This window comes from Pan paniscus, chromosome 19 (genome assembly GCF_029289425.2).
Source record: "Pan paniscus chromosome 19, NHGRI_mPanPan1-v2.0_pri, whole genome shotgun sequence".
NCBI classification, from domain to species: domain Eukaryota; kingdom Metazoa; phylum Chordata; class Mammalia; order Primates; family Hominidae; genus Pan; species Pan paniscus.
The window spans coordinates 71,388,863-71,406,389 of record NC_073268.2 but is presented as its reverse complement, the minus strand read 5'-3'; positions in this window follow the sequence as shown (position 1 = coordinate 71,406,389).

Sequence of the window (17,527 nt, the reverse complement as noted above, 5' to 3'; positions counted from 1 at the left end):
GCTGAGTCTGACTTATCAATTTTGCCATCCTCAGACCGGCATCAGCCTCAAAGAAGGGTGGTCTAGTTCAGAATAAGAATAATCACTTCACATTTTAAGCACTTTCTATGTTCCAGGCACTATCTCATATGTTTTACATGGACTCATCTCTTTCACCTCTTACAACAAAACAGGTAGTGTATCGCATGTTTATAGCAGCACAATTTGCAGTTGCAAAAAATATGGAACCATCCCAAATGCCCATAATCAATGGATAAAGAAAATGTGTGTGTGTATATATATATGCACCATAGAATACTACTCAGTCATAAAAAGGAATGAAATAATGGCATTTGCAGCAACCTGGATGGAATTGGAAACCATTATTCTAAGTGAAGTAACTCAGGAATGGAAAACCAAATATTGTATGTTCTCACTCATAAGTGGGAACTAAGCTACGAGGATGCAGAAGCATAAGAATGATACAATGGACTTTGGGGACTCAGGAGAAAGGGTGGGAGAGGGGTGAGGGATAAAAGACTACACATTGGGTACAGTGTACATTGCTTTAGTGGTGGGTGCACCAAAATTTCAGAAATTACCACTAAAGAACTTATTCATGTGACCAAACACCACCACCTGTTTCCCAAAAACCTATAGAAATAAATAAATAACTTAATTAAAATAATTAGGTAGTGTATGAATTAAGATGGCTAACTGCTAATATCAAATAAGTCCCCAAATGAAAGGTGATTCCAGGTTGACAAAGGGGCTCTGCTCCACACAGTCATTCAGCTACCAGGGATGTTGGAGGTTCTGCAACATCTAGCCAGTGGAAAAGTAAAGAGGAAGGAAGATTGCATATGGGAAGTTTTTATGGGTCGGGCCTGGAAAGGTTGAACAACACTTCTGCTCGTATTCCACTGGCTAGAAATAAGTCACATAGCCACCCTTAAAACTGCAGGAGAAGCTGGGAAACGTGCTCTCACTGTGTGCCCAGGAAGAAGAAGCAACAAGGAACTGTTATAATTATCTTGAATTTTTAGATGAAGAAACTAAGGCTCAGATAATTTAAATATCTTGTCTAAGATAGTAATTAATTAATTAATTCAGTCAGGATGCTGGTGTTGAAACCAGGTTAGTCTGACTATCCTAGAGACATTCTTAACCAATACGTTATATGGCCTCTTGAAGGGAAATGCACACAGGCTTTGGCGACTCTCCCAGATTTCCCCTGGAAAGAACTGAGCACACAATGCCAAATTTTGCCTCTGCAATCCCCATTTTTCTACACATTTTTGGCTAAACAACCCTCTTCTATTGCCATAGACTTTCTTTGGTTAGGTTAATTTTTATTAAGCTGGTACAAAATTGCCTTTTCCTTCATCCAGGAAAATTTTTCATATCATATTTATGCATTAATTTTGCTGTCAAACTCTCAGAAATCTTGGGTGCATTTCATCATTTCTCCCACTTAGATGATTCTGCTATTAGTCAATAAAATCACTATACTTTCTAGGCATCACTTTTACACCTGTGCATTCAAAACAGTTAAGCCAACACTCTCTTTTGTTGTTGTTACCAAGATGTCCTCTTCTCAGCTGTTACCACTCTGAACTCCCTGGATAACACAGTTCTGCTATCTTTAGTCAGTTTTACTGACCTCATGAACACACTGTCATCATGGGAGTAGGCAAATCAATGACAGCACAGAGGTTTAAACTTTCATGAAGGTTTATAATTATTCAGGTCCTGCCCTGTCCATCTTGCAACAGCAACGTCTTTCTCAATTCCTTCTCAGTTCTGCAAACATGCTTCCCTCACCATAAAATCTACACCTCATAATATGCAAAAGGAAGGAATATTTTCAAGATCAACAGGAGAAATGAGCTTGTCTTTTGACCCCAGTTCAGTAGTGTTTGTCATCAGGGGCTTCATTTGGTGATGGAGTGGTCCATGATATGCACTGACAGATCAGCAATCAAAAACCTGCCCCTCTTCCCAATTCGACATTCCAGCCTCCTTATCCCAGAGAACGATGCTCAGAACCACAAATGTCCTTTTCAGTATGAACAGAATATGCAACTATGGGCAAGGTGAAATTATGATTTTGACTATCTAACTAGATTTTGACAAGGAAAACCATATCTTTCCCTAAGAAGAAAGGGAATGCTGGTTGTCCCTGCAGTGTCGGATTTGGGGGAAGAATAAAAGAACTATCCTGAATTAAAAGGATAAAGAAATTAATTGTTTATCATAATGTTTTATTAATTGTTTATCATTAATTGTTTTCATAATGACCCTGTGGGCCCCTTGGGAAAAATAATGAGAAATGTAATGGAGAGCTGGTGATACTGGATGTTTGCCTTATCCAGATATGTTGAAATGTAAACCCCAATGTTGGAGGTGGGACCTGTTGGGGGGTGTTTGGATCATGAGGGTGGATCTCTCATGAATGGCTTGGTGCCTTCCCTATTGTGGTAAGTGAGATCTCACTCTCTTAGTTCACATGACAGCTGGTTGTTTAAAGGAGCCTGCCTTCTCCTTCTCTTCTCTTGCTCCCCCTCTCTTGGTCCCACCCTTGCATGTGACCCAAGGGCTTTCCCTTCACCTTCCGCCATGATTGTAAGCTTCCTGAAACCCTCACCAGAAGCAGATACCAGGACTCTGCTTTGTGTATCGCCTGCAGAACCATGAGCCAATTAAACCTCTTTTCTTTATAAATTACCCAGCCTCAGGTACTCCTTTATACTAATGCAAAAACAGACTAAAAGCTGGTTTCTGTGACATGGTGATAAAAATCTTTGAGAAAGGTAGTAGAAAAAGGCATGTGAGGGAAAGTGCCTGAGTGAGCAGGAAATTCATTCTAAGGGGGAGAGATGAGAAAGTCATAAGATGCTGGATGGGAATGAATACTTTCGGCCCAGGAGGTGCTACCACTTGTTTCTCTGCACCTGAGGAACTTATCTGAGGTGTAGTGGGAAAGGGCGGCAATAACAATACTAGACTGTGTGCTCCACGAGGTCAGTGACCATCATTGCCTTCTTCTCCACTGTGCCCCCAGTTCCAAGCCCAGTGCTTGGCATGTCATAGCTGCTAATTTAGTATTTGTTGAACACATGCTTCATGAGTGAATGAAAATGACAAGAGCCAGTCTGCTTTTTGGGATTGCTTGTAAAGAAGTTATCATATTAGCAGGGGTAAAAACTTCCCCCCATCAGGCTAGAGTAATATAGCCCGAAGGCCGGGGATGCAGCAGAGGGGTACAAAAGAAGCCCTGATGGTAGAAGCCACCAAGTGGCAACTGAGGTCACAACATGACAGAATGGCAAGAAATGAATGCATGAACTCCCACCCGACAGGGTCTGCCAAGGGAAGGGCATGGACAGGAGAATGTTGGGGTCAACATGTTTACTGAAGATATGATGTCAAGCCACTGTCATTGTTCTCTGTGCCTTAGCAGTGCCTTGATCTCTCTCCTTTTATTTTTTCTTGCTTCTCATCCTGCTTGAAACATGCTAATTGTGATTTGGAGCAATGAGGCTATATATTTTTTTTAATGTTCCTCCCTGAAACTTAAACCTAATTCTGCCTTGTGGAGGAAGACACCCAAATGAGTCTAATTTCTTTTCTGCAGGTTAGTCCTTCAAATAGAGAAAGATAGGCTAGAAAAGATTGCCATTTTCCTTTCATCTGAGAAAGAACGAGAGATTGTTTCCTTCTGCTTACATTCCAATGTGGTTGTTGGAGAATTTTGCTCAAGCCTACCTTCTAGGCCCTCCTCACCTTCTTGAGGCTCAAGGGAGAATTTAATTAATATATCTCCTCAGTTCACTTTTTGGACAATTCCAAAGTCATTTCATGTTGGAGGTATATTAATCTCCCTTTGTTACAAAGTTAAAAATATGTTCACTGTCCAATATGTAGGACCCATTGGGATAGAATTTCTTTATCATTTATCTCACATTGTCAAATTTATAAAATTAAAATTGCATGTAAGCAGATAATTTTCTGAGTACTCAGAGCTGGTACTGATCAATAATTCCCTTCAGGTAAGAATGTCTTTATTTCTGCCTTTTGTTTCCAGGGATACTTCTGGAGTAGGAGAGCAAAGATTTGGAAGAAATCTGTCATGGCTGATCTCCATCACTTCAGTTTGCTTTGAAGTGTACTTTTTGGCAATTAATGAACATGTACATGTCTCTCTCCCTACCCTTAGGCTCAGGAAACTAGAATAGAAAGGAAGTGGATGTGCATGTGGTGAGTATTGTTAGATGGTTGGAGATTTGCAACGTAAGTATTACAGAAATATTAAATAAAGTTTGGTTCCTTCTTTCACACCGTGACCTGTTTCCTTTGACTCAGCGGCATTAATTGCCTCAGAGAGCATTCATGAAAGGGAGGCATAAGGAAATAAGAAAAGAGGCGAATTCTTTTTCCTTCTTGTATTTGAATTCCAAATGGACTCTTGAAACTCAGAGCAGAGGCATTAGTTTCTAAATCTAAAGCTTTTATTTTTTTGGAAAAGGCAAAAGATGAGTTGGTTCCTTTTTTCTTTTTCTTTTTTTTTAAGTTTCAAAGGCTAAAACTCTGCAGAAAGCCAGGTATACAGTTAATTCCCTCTATATATTGGGAATGGAAAGTGACAGCCTGGGTAAAGAGAAGCTTCAGAGAAGGATAAGGGAGCTTAGCTGCCAGTCAGACCCAGAGGCAGGCCTGGCCCTGTCTGCCTGCCTGGGAATAAGCCTGGAAGGGATAGATGATAGCAGACCGGAGCCCAGACAGGGAGGGCAACCCAAGAATAGAGCAGCTGTGTAGCTTCCTCCCCAGATAAAGCCTGAGGGGGTGGCAATGCTTTAGAGAAGTCCCCTAGCCCTGCTTTGGAGAGTAGCTGTACAGCATAAGTGGGAATAAGGCAGGTCTAGGCAGGGAAGGCTTGAGATAGCATCCCCCCACCCAATAGGCTCTTATAGCATCTGAGAGGCAAGGGGCAACGTCCAAAAGTTCTACATGCCCCTTAGAGGGACCTAGAGTGGCTGACAGTATGCTAGCAGTGGCGGATCTGGGGGGGTCTGCAGCAAACTTGATTCTTGCCCCCTCGGAGGAAGGAATTTGGCTGAGGGGCATATGCCAGAGTGAAAGACCGAGGAAAGTTTAAGAGCGGGAGTGGGAGTTTATTTAAAAGTTTTAGAGCAGGAATGAAAGGAAGTAAAGTACTCATGGAAGAGGGCCAAGTGGTTGACTTGAGAGATCCAAGTGTGCTATTTGGCCCTTAACTTGGGGTTTTATACATTGGCATGGTTCTGGGGTTTCTGTTTCTCCTCTCTTCATTTTTCCCCTGGATCAGACTGTCCGCATGCACAGTGGCCTGCCAGCACTTATGAGAGGCTGCAGTGTGTTTACTGACATTGTATGCATAATCACTTGAGGTGTTTTTCCCTTACCAGTCGAGTGTTCCTAGCGGAAAGGTCATATACTGGTTAAACTCTGCTATTTTGCCTCTTAGTGCACATGCTTGAACTCACTTGCCAAACTCCTGGGATCTTATAGGAAGCTGCTGATCACCAGCTTCAGGTGTTTTCTATCTACTGGGAGAATGCCTTTCCCTGGTGCCAGCTGTAGCCAATTATTATTTCAGCTAGACAGGGTTTTTTTTTTTTTTTTTTTTTTTGAGATAGGTCCTCACTCTGTCACCCAGGCTGGAGTGCAGTGGCGCAATCTTGGCTCACTGCAACCTCCACCTCCCAGGCTCGGGTGATCCTCCTGCCTCAGCCTCCCAAGTAACTGGGACTACAGGCACATGCCACTATACCTAGCTAATTTTTGTATTTTTAGTAGAGACAGTGTTTCATCATGTTGGCCAGGCTGGTCTCAAACTCCTGACCTCGAGTGATCTGCCCACCTTGGCCTCCCAAAGTGCTGGGATTACAGGCATGAGCCAACATGCCCAGCCTCGCCATCACCTGGCAGTTGCCTAATGTTCTTAGGAGTGGGTGGCAGTAGCAATGGGGGGGTGGGCTGGGGGGGCTCTCCTGCCCTGCTCATATCTGCCTAATTACCTACTCTAATAAGATTTGCTTACCCAAGAACTTGGCCATCAGAACAAGAAGGATGGCTTCTGTGCTCCTACCAATGGAAGGTAAGGCAGGACGGAGAATATGCCAGTGTAAGGGTTCCCACCCTCCAGGCTGTGGACCAGTACTGGTCCGTGGTCTGTTAGGAACCAGGCTGCACAGCAGGAGGTGAGCGGTGGGTGAGCAAGCAAGCATTAAGGCCTGAGCTCCGCCTCCTGTTAGATAAGTGGCGGCATTAGACTCTCGTAAGAGCGCGAACCCTATTGTGAACTGTGCATGCAAGAGATCTAGGTTGTGTGCTCCTTACGAGAATCTAATGCCTGATGATCTAAGGTGGAACAGTTTCATCCCAAAAGCATCTTCCCCTGCCCATCCCTGTCCATGGAAAAATTGTCTTCCACGAAACCAGTCCCTGATGCCAAAAAGGTTGGGGACCACTGTGCTAGTAGATACAGAAGGGACCCAAGGCAATGACCAGAGTTTATATAAGGGGAATTATATCCCAGCAGATTCCATCAGATATAGGTGGAAAGCTGCAGACCAGATACCCTATCCCACCAAAACTCTCCCCATAGTTAGATGCTACTTTGGGGGTGGGTGGGCAAAACACCCACCCCCAAAAGCTAAGTCTTAGCTTGTACTTCCTGGAAAGACACTAAGTCACTAAGTCTTAGCTTGTACTTCCTGGAAAGAAAATCAGCTAACTGACTGAATTTATCTGCATGGAATAGATGGTTTGCTACAATCTATTCAGATAGAATGAAGGCCCTGACTAGTTATGAAGCTGAGTTAGAGAACAATTTTGCAAAGTTATGTTCTTTGCGTTCATGAGTTTTATGGCCTGGTAATTAATGTCCACTCTTTCCGTTAGGGGTTCTCCCTGGCAAACGCCCTGCTCAGAAACCATCAGATTTTACTCGATTTGAGCTCCTTTACAGGTTTCTTAAACAGGGGAGTTTCATCTGACATGGATGCTTTAGTTGTAACTCGGTCCATAGATGGAACAATGGAGCGGATAACCTTAAGGGTCCATCCTTTGATTTACTGGTTTGATTGGGCACTTTTACAAATATCTTCTGCTATGTAAACTTTCTATGATTAATTAATTGGATTTCAGTTTCCTAAACTGCTCGACCATCTTCATGATTTCTTTTCTTATTTATTATAAAAATATTAAAATGTAAACAAATGCAACTGTTATGCTGAACATAGGAACTCGAAGGATATAGCAGACAACAACCTGATTCCGTTCTTCCCCCTGCACTGCACAGTCATTTGGAAGGGCACATTCTTTCCTACCCTTTTGGATACATTCCAGGAAGGGCCCTGTAATATTTCAGGCCTCTTTGAGATAATTAAAAAGTCTTTGGGTCACTTTAATCCTGTAAATATTCTCAGTCCAGTTCAAAGTCCAAACTGCAAATTTAAACGAAAAGCTCCCATTTTCTAGCTTTGGGTGAGCGTTTCTATTCCTTCACCCACTTGCTAATACCATTGCTAATACTTCCAGAGTCAAAATGGGTAGGGACGAGGGTGGGAGAAAGGAGGTGGCAAGTGGGCAGGGAATGTCTTCTTTGATTGATATTGTGCATTGCCACTCTCTGGGCTCTGAGATGTTTTAAGGGCACTTTCTCTTGAAATGCTTCGTGGGTACTTTGCAGAACCCCTAACACTAAGGAGGTTCTCTGGTTTTCTCACTTCCAGTTTCCTTACCTGGAGGATGTACACCTGGACTTTTCACATTTTTTTTTTTTTTTTTTTGAGACAGAGTCTCACTCTGTCACCCAGGCTGGAGTGCAGTGGTCTGATCACGGCTCACTGCAGCCTCCAACTCCCTGGGCTCAAGTGATCCTCCTGCCTCAGCCTCCCAAGTAGCTGGAACTACAAACATGTGACACCACGCCCAGCTAATTTTTAAAATTATTAGTTTGTAGAGACGGGGTTTTGCTGTGTTGCCCAGGCTGGTCTTGACCCGCTGGCCTCAAACAATTCTCCTGTCTGGGCTTCCCAAGGTGCTGGGATTACAGGCATGAGCCACACACCTGACCTGATCAAGTCTTCTTGTGCTGCCAGATAGCCCTACTGGTTCTTACCCAGGAAAAACAGATTTCTTAGATCTGCTGTCGATGGGGGGCAGTTTCTTCCCAACCACCGCATCTACTCTCTGCTGGAGGCTGCTGTGGCTTCTGTCCTGTAGATGCCTCGGGCATGAATCAGATTCTACACCATGGTGTCCCCAGCTCAGGACACACACAACCAGTTTTCTGAGTGGCCCCAGTGGAGCTACTTTCACTTGACTTGAGAAGCAAGCATCCTACAGTCTTCCTTAGGGTTCATGCGTGTCCTCCGTGTGTTGGTGGGGTGGTGGTAGAGGGGATAGATGAGATGAAGCACGCACACACTGCTCTCTCTTCTAAAAAGTCTCTAATTTGCAAACTCTCCCCACCTCTCCAGTTTTAATCCTGATAGATGCTCAAGAGGATAACAGGATAAGCATCATAAAAATGATTCTCAGCTGTCTCCTTTGATAATCCTAGAAGGTGAAGTATCTCTCACTTTGGAATAAAGCATGGACACCTATGGACTTAGGTTTTCAGCCATTTTAACAAACAGTGAGAAGATGTAATAAAATATATTTTTAACAGCTAGCAAATACCTAGGAATAAGTAAACATGTATGGTATTAATGATAGAAGTGTACTGAGATACACAAAAGAGAATGCGAATAAATTGAGACATTCCATATTTCCAGATAAGATGACTAAATATTATAAATACAATAATTACGATAATAACCATATATTGAACACTAAACATGTATCTGCCACTATGCTAGGCATTTTTAATTTTTAGCTCTTATAATCTATAACCTAAGAATTATTATCCTCATATTTCTGGAAGGAATGTAGATAGATTCATTCAATAATTTATTCATTCTTAACAGATAAGTATTTATTGAGTGCCCATTTTGTGTCACGCTGGAAAGAGACTATGAATGATGACACCATGACCCTACCCTGATAGAGTTTATAGTCCAGGGAAGAAAACTGAAGCTAGGGAGGATCAAGTAATTTGCCCAGGGTCACATAACATGAAAATAGCAGACAGTAGATTTGAACTCTTACTTTAGAAACTTATGTTCCCAAGTGCTAAGTATAGAAACAGCATTCCCCGGCAGGGCGCGGTGGCTCATGACGGTAATCCCAGCACTTTGGGAGGCTGAGGCGGGTGGATCATTTGAGGTCAGGAGTTCGAGACCAGCCTGACCAACATGATGAATCCCGGTCTCTACTAAAAAAAAAAAATACAAAAATTAGCTGGGCATGGTGGCATGTGCCTGTAATCCCAGCTACTCAGAAAGCAGAGGCAGGAGAATGGCTTGAACCCAGGAGGCGGAGGTTGCAGCGAGCCAAGATCGCACCACTGCACCACTCCAGCCTGGCAACAGAGCAAGACTCCGTCAAAAAAAAAAAAAAAAAAAAAAACAGGAAACAGCATTCCCCAAACTAATTTGTAGGTTCAGCATGATTTCAGTAGGACATTAAATCAGTGGGGAAGCTTGTCAAATGGATTCTGAATTTCATCTGAAAGGACAAACATGAGGATATAGTTAAGAAAATATAGAAAAAAATTAAAACAAATGTGAAGCATAAGATATCAAAATAAATTACCCAACTACCTTAACTTTTAGGTAAGCTGCAAAAAACAATAGGGAAATAAGTGGAACAGAATGGAAAGCTGTAGAATCATAAATAATGTGTGATGAAAGAAAATTTACAAATAACAGGAAAGGGAATATTCAAAAACTAGTATTGAAGTAATTGCATATTTGAAAAATTCAAGTGAGAGTCTTACTTTACACTTCCCAGGAGATAAATTTCATGCAGTTAAACTGTAATCCTAGCTCCTCGGGAAGCTGAGGCAGGAGAATCACTTGAACCCGGGAGGTGGAGGTTGCAGTGAGCCCATATCTCGCCACTGCACTCCAGCCTGGGCGACAGAGCGAGACTCCATCTAAAAATAAACAAATAAATAAATAATAATAAAAAAATTTGCAGTGGACACACATAAATCAGCATGATTGAAATGAATGATGCTCAAGGCTGGTGCGGGTGGAGTGAGATCTCAGCCTACCTCCCCTCTAGTGGGAGCCATACAGTGACAAATTTCATGGGGGAGGCATTTCACGATAAAAGTCCTAAAAGTTTTAAAATGAGCACCTCTTTGAACATGAAAACTCCATTTCTAAGAGTTTAAAGACATAGCTGGTCTCAAGTTTATATTTAAACAATGGCTACTTCTCAGACGTACTTAAAATGGTGATTAATTAGACATAATCTTTACAAACAATGATAGGGAACTCTTAATGATGATTTATGCCTGACTATGGTGGGATATTATATAGCCATTTAAAGAAATATTGTTTTCAAATAATAGTCAGTGGCAGAAGCAATGATAACAATATAAGATCATATGAAAAAGAGCAGGGCCCATATTTATGCATAAGGCAAGATACCAGTTTTACAACACATGTGTGTTCTTGGGTTTGTGTGTATATATCTTTATTTAAAAATATTAGAAGGAAATACACATAGTATACACAATATCTGTGTATATTTTAAGTGGGGAAAGATCTACCTGTCAAGAATCAGTTTACTCATCTTTCTAATTTTATGATTTTATACTCTAATGAAAACATTTTAAATTGGCACACTGAGTAAAACCATCCTCTTATTTGTGGCATTTGTTATTTCTCTTTTGAACTTTATCAAGAGAAGTAATACAGGCCTCTCAGATGGCAACCTGCCAACATCACAGAGCAGGATTTTAATGAATTCCCTCCTTCTGAGGCCTAATTTAAGCCCAATTTAAAGTAAACAAAACAAACATATTACTCCATAAAGGGGAATGAGCGCTCCTTTGTTGTGCAGACTTTGAATTTGAATCTCTTTAGAAAGAGAAAAATAGAGCAAAAAATGAGCTTAATAAGCTAGACTCCTCTTCTGCTCAGGCTTTTCTCATTAGGGTTTAATAACATAAAATGCCATTAAAAATTTAGATTTATAATATGGTGTATCTGTGAATTAGTTTTCTTCTCCCTGCATGTTGGGAACAAGTGAATATTCCAGATGCAGGGGGTCCTGCTTGGGAGATAATCTGTGGTACATCAGTGGGCTCGGTCCTTTCCATCCTCCTTCTTTCTCTCCCACTAAAGATATATGCACACGCAGACATGAACATGCCTGCATGCACACATGCACATGTGTGTGCACACGCATGAACATGCTCACATAGACGCATCCTTACCCTAACTTGTGTTGTAAACACAAGTTGCAATGTTAGTATAACCAGGGATGCCCAACCTTGCACACTCAGCCTGCCTCTTGGTGAAGCTCCAAATTCCACAGAATGAAGAGCCTGATTCCAAGAGGAAAATCCCCTCGGAAGAGGGAAGTAAATGGTGGGATGCAGAGCCACGTTCTCAGAAAGCCGAAGCTATCTTTCAGCCCATGATGTGACCTGGGAGACAACAATGACATGAAGTCCCTTGTTGTCCACAGCATCAGCATCAGATATGAAACAGCATTGACTAGTTGAGCACGTGTCCTCAGCTGCTCGCCCTTATCCAGAACAGGTGGACTGTACTTTAAAGACAATGGCCACGGTAAGGGAGGCATGTGTCTGCTACATTTTGTTTCTTTGAATTTCCACCTTATTCTGTAAAGTGGCTATTTTCATCTCAGATGGACAGATGAGGAAAGTGAGGCACAACTTGCCCAAGTAGTGTGTCTAGGGCTTGACTCTGACTCCCCAGCTCTGGCCCTTCCTTCATGCCCAGCTCCTCCCAGCTGAGGGGACAGGTTTGGATGAGCCACAGCTGGGCCTGCGTATGAACTGGCATCTCTGCTGCCTCTGACCTGGTTCTAGCACAATCCTCAACAGAGAAGACCTACTCTTCTCCCAGATCGTTTCCTTCCCCAGATGAATTGTTAGAAAGAACTTTGTTCATAGGGCATTTTCTCTTGGATGCCTCACTGGGTCTCCTAACACAGTCACTATCTGTCCGTCAAAAGTGGAAAATAAACAGTTATTTTTTTAATCTTCAGACTCCTCTTTCAGCCTTCTCTTCCAGATTACTTTCCATCCCACCTCTTTTATAATATAAGACTTAAATTTTTAAAAAATTTTTTGAGATGGAGTCTTGCTCTGTTGCACAGGCTGGAGAGCAGTGGCATGATCTTGGCTCACTGTGGCCTCCACCTCCCAGGTTCAGGTGATTCTCCTGCCTCAGCCTCCTGAGTAACTGGGATTACAGGTGCCCACCACTATGCCCGGCTATTTTTTTTTTTTCTGTAGAGACAGAGTTTTACCATGTTGGCCAGGCTGGTCTTGAACTCCTGACTTCAAGTGACTCACTCGCCTTGGCATCCCAAAGTGCTGGAATTACAGGCGTAAGTCACCGTGCCTAGCCTTAAAATGTCTAACTTATAACTGAAACTTGTTTACACAAATATACCATCTCCCTGCAGGTCTGTTTTATTTTCAAGATTCTTGCCTTTAATTGTGGAAGAATAAGCTTTATTCACTACTCAAAGATTTGCAGGATCATAAAACAACATGGTTGTATTCTTACTCCTCTCCTTTCCCTCCCTCCCTCCCTCTCTCTTTCCTTCCTTCCTTCCTTCCTTCCTTCTTCCCTCCCTCCCTTTCTTCCTTTCTTGCTTCCTTCCTTCCTTCCTTCCACCAACAGGGTGACCTTTGTGCAACTCCTTTGTGCATAACAGTACTGATTTTTCATGTTGTACCTATGTAACTATGAATAGCACCCACTTTCACTATCAGAAGTGTCCTGATTTGAATGATAAATTATATGATCTCCCAATCCACCCAACAAGCATTTATGGAACATCTTATAAACACCTACACAGCACACCGTACTGGGTGCAACAGGTGCACAAAAGCAGTTCACAGTCTGTAGTCAAGTCAACAACACTGTTTCTCTGCCTGTCACCTGGGCACTGCTATGAAGTGCTATGAAAGATTAAATTGCCATGGATTTCTGGAGGCAGACTTCCTTGTTTTTTAAGCCAAGCCCAGATTAGAACTTGGACTAAATTGACCAAAGAATTTCAGTTTCCTCATCTGTCAAAAGGCTGTAATTATGAAGCTGTGGAGAGGATTAAAACACATTATGATAATAAGGCATCTAGTATAGCCTGGTACTTTGAGACTTAAGACTGCCAGCATTTATCAATATTTTATTATTATTACTACCATTACTATTTTATTCTTTTCTTAATTATGAAAGAATTGCATGGTTAGTTTAAGCAAATTGAATAATACAGAAATAGAGTGAAAAGTAAAAGTCACCATTCACACTGGCCTGCAATTCTACTGCACAGATCACTTAACACTTTGTGGGTATCCTAGATCTTGTTCCACTCAACAAACTACATGTGTTTGCACACGTGCGCACGTGCGTGCATGAGAGTGTGTGTGGCATAAACGGGACAGAGTGCTAAATGGGATATTTCCTATTGTTTCAGATTTGCAGTCAACGCATTAAATTTGAAAACAATTGGTGATCAGGGTCCCCGTATTCTAAAGAGAAGCACAAAATACACCCCATAGGATTTTCTAAAACAAAGCAAATGGAGACCAGTGACATAAATACTAACAGCCTAGTAAAAGTAGACTAGAAATCAATTTGAAATAAGAGTATTTGAAGGGAATTTGTAGGAGTAGAGAGGTCGTTAGCTTTTCTCTCCTCCTCTGTTTCAGGCCCAGTTAGGGGGCTCCCTATGTGAATAGCTCATTCCTGTGTGGGAGGAAATGGGCACTCTATTCCTTGGCCGAATACCTGCTGAGCTGGGGTATTGGAAGCTCATCCTGGTCAGGGCACTGAGGTGGACTGAGACTGGAGGGTTATATGGGGGAGCCTCGAGTGTGTCTGTGGGAGTTGGGGTGTACATGCCTGTAGTGACAGGTGACTATTTTCCTGTAGGTGAAGACTGAAGGCAGGAGTCTGGCTAGGGCTGCCCGGGATGGCACATCCTGGGGAGAGTCAGCAGTTTGACAAGTTGTATATGGTGGAAAAAGAATGTGTGAGCGTCATGCATAGAGAATCACTGGACTTTAGACATCTTGACAGAAATCTGTGCCAAAGAGTAGCCTGTTAGGGTGCAGGGACCCCAGAAGTATGAGCTTGTAGGGTGAACCACTGTGAGAAGTTGCAGGAGGGTAAGTGGAGAGTGGCTCCCTCAGTAATGTTGAAGGTTCCTATAAAGGTTTCCATGAAGGAGCCAGAATTTAGATGCCTGTCATGACAGATGGGATTATCACAGCCAGCACTGGCTGAGTAAGACATTTTGCCCTTTTCCTTTGACTCCTCCTTTTTTTTTTTTTTTTTTTTTTTTTTTTTCTGAGACGGAGTTTCCTCTGTTGCCTAGGCTGGAGTGCAGTGGCATGATCTTGGCTCACTGCAACCTCCCCCTCCCGGGTTCAAGAACTTCTCCTGCCTCAGCCTCTTGAGTAGCTGGGACTACAGGCACCCACCACCACACCTGGCTAAATTTTGTATTTTTAGTAGAGATGGGGTTTCACCATATTGGCCAGGCTGGTCTTGAACTCCTGACCTCAGGTGATCCACCCGCCTCAGTCTCTCAAAGTGCTGGGATTACAGGCACGAGCCACCGTACTCAGCTGACACCTCCTTTTTCAGGACTTGACCCTGTTGGAGTCATCAACAACGGTAGGAGGAAAGAAAGGAAGAGTGTAAGAGAAGACATTCTCTCTACCCCGCTAGGATTAGGATTAATCCTAGAAACTAGGATTAGGCCTGTGCTGGCAAGAGAGGAGAAGTTTTCAATTGGATGTGAAGTTGAAGTTTTCATTTTACTGGCTAGATTTCTTAATAGCTGCAAGTGATCAGAAAAGAAGCTTTGGGATTTGCCTGATATAGCAGCATATGAATGGGGTTGGGGGGCATGTAAACAATCACCCCACAGCCATTTTCTGTTGGTTACTGGGTTCAGCTATCTCAACAAGCCCCTTGCACACACATACACAGACATATACACAATATATATGTAATAATTCACAATAGTACATAGACTCCTACACACATAATGTATATGGAATAATTCACAGAGGTTTTTCAAAGACATCATACTATAAAATTTTTATAACTTGCTTTTCTCACTAATCAATATAGAGTCTATGATAATAAGTATAGACCTGCCTTATGCATTTTAATAAGTATATAATATACTATTTAATATATTCACAAATATTTAATTAACCATTCTTTTACTTAGGACATTTAGGTAATTTCCAATTTTATACTGCTAGAAATAATGCTTCAGTATATGTCTTTTACCCAAGTGCCAATATTTTTGTAGGAGGAAACTCCTTGAAGTGAAATGATATGAATGTTTTAAAGTTTGATAAATATTGTAAAGTTGCTTTCCATAAGATTTGTACCAGTTTATCTTCCCACCAAGAGTATATGAGATCCTATATTTTCACAGCCTTGCCAAAAATATATATAAATATTTGTCAGTCTAAAATATTAGAAAACTCTTATTTTGTTTCTCAGATTTTTTAATACAATGAGGTTGAACATTTTTCAATGGGTTTATTGGCTATTTCTAGTACCTTTTATGTAAATTGTCTCTTCACCTGTCCCACTTTGTGTATATGTGTGTGTGTGTGTTTGCGTGTATGTGTGCATTTGTCTGCTGTTTATGTCTTTCCCAGTTTGTTGTTTATATGTTTACCTTTTAACACTGCTTATGGTATCTTTTGCCCTATACAAGTTTTATATAATGTAGACAAATCTGTCATTTGTTTTTACTTTGTGTGCTAACCTACGAAAGGCTTTTCTACTTCAACATTATGATTGTTTGAATCTTTAGATCTTTAATTCATCTGACATTCATTTTATATGATGGCAAATGCTTCCTTTTATATAATATTTAAAAAGTACTATAATAAATATATAATATAACCAACATCTCTTGATACCTTCCTCTGTTATATAGATCTATTTCTCTATTCTTGTCTCACTGTCATGTGGTTTTATTACTAAAACTTTATAGTATAAAGACAAATCCTCCTGAATTAAACAAAAATTTCCTTGGCTATTCTCTTGCATTTACTCTTCCAGATAAAGTTTAAGATTTATCCAGTCAAACTCCAACCTCTCATATAAACATTATAGTGGAATTTCACTTCTGGCCATGGCAAGCTAATTTGTTTAGACAAACTTACCTGCTAAGAACTACTAAAAAGGGTGGGCAACATATATATATAATATAAAATAGTATGTTTGGTAGTTATTCAATAGTTCTTGAAAGTATTGGAGAACTACCAAGACAGTAAGAAATATAGATGTATATGTGTATGTAGCTCTAGATTGATACCTTTTTGAAGGGGTATGTGTGTTTGTGTGTGTGTGTGTGTGTGTGTGTGTGTTTAATCTTGAAGGCATTGAAGAGATAACAATGCAGCCAGTACTTGAGCAAGCAGAAACCCAGAGAAAAGTAAGTTCATATAGTTGAGCCCAACTGGTGTCATTTGGTGCCTGAAAAACTAATTAGAGTTTTCTTTTTTATTCATATAGGAGAGACATTGCTAAAAATTGAGATCAGGGCCCACCAAGGGGGACTAAGGAGGGATTAAGGTGAGTAAGAGATCTACTTTTATTGTGACTGTTGTCTCAAGCAAAAGTAAATTCTTCCTGAGAAAGATAATATCTTTTATAGCTCTGATTATCTGTGTAATTTTTTACACACAATATTTTGAGTTCAATTTTTAAAACCTGGCAGGCAAAAAAGGTAAGAATTAATCAAAAAGCACATAAAAAAGCAGATCACAGAAATAGACTCACAAGTAATCTATATGTTAGAGTTTATCAGGAATAAACTTTAAACTGAGTATAATTAATACATTCAAGAAATTGGATGACAAAATGGAGAATTTAAGCAGAGAACTGGAGACTATGAAAAAGAATCAAATAAAAACTATAGAACTAAACAATATAGTAACTGAAATTAAGAACTAAATAGTTTAACACCAAATTAACCACAGCTAAAGAGACAATTAGTGAACTGGAAGATAGGTCAGAAAAAAATACTGAGAATAATACAGCAAGAGAATAGCATTAAAAATAGAAGGACAGGGGAACATGATGAAAAGGTCATATATACAGCTGAAGTCCAAAAAAAAGAAATAAAAAATAAAATAGAACAGAAGAATATCTAAAGAGATATTGGATGAGATTTTCCAAAAATGACCCAAAAAATCAAATCACATTTTCAAGAAGTGCTATAAACTCCAATAACGAGTAACAAAGAAAAATATCTCTGTACAGAACATACTAAAACTAATAATTACCAAAGATAAAGAGAAAAATCTTAAAACCAGTGAAATGAAGTAAGAAAAAAAAGATCACCTTCAAAGGCACAAGAAAGA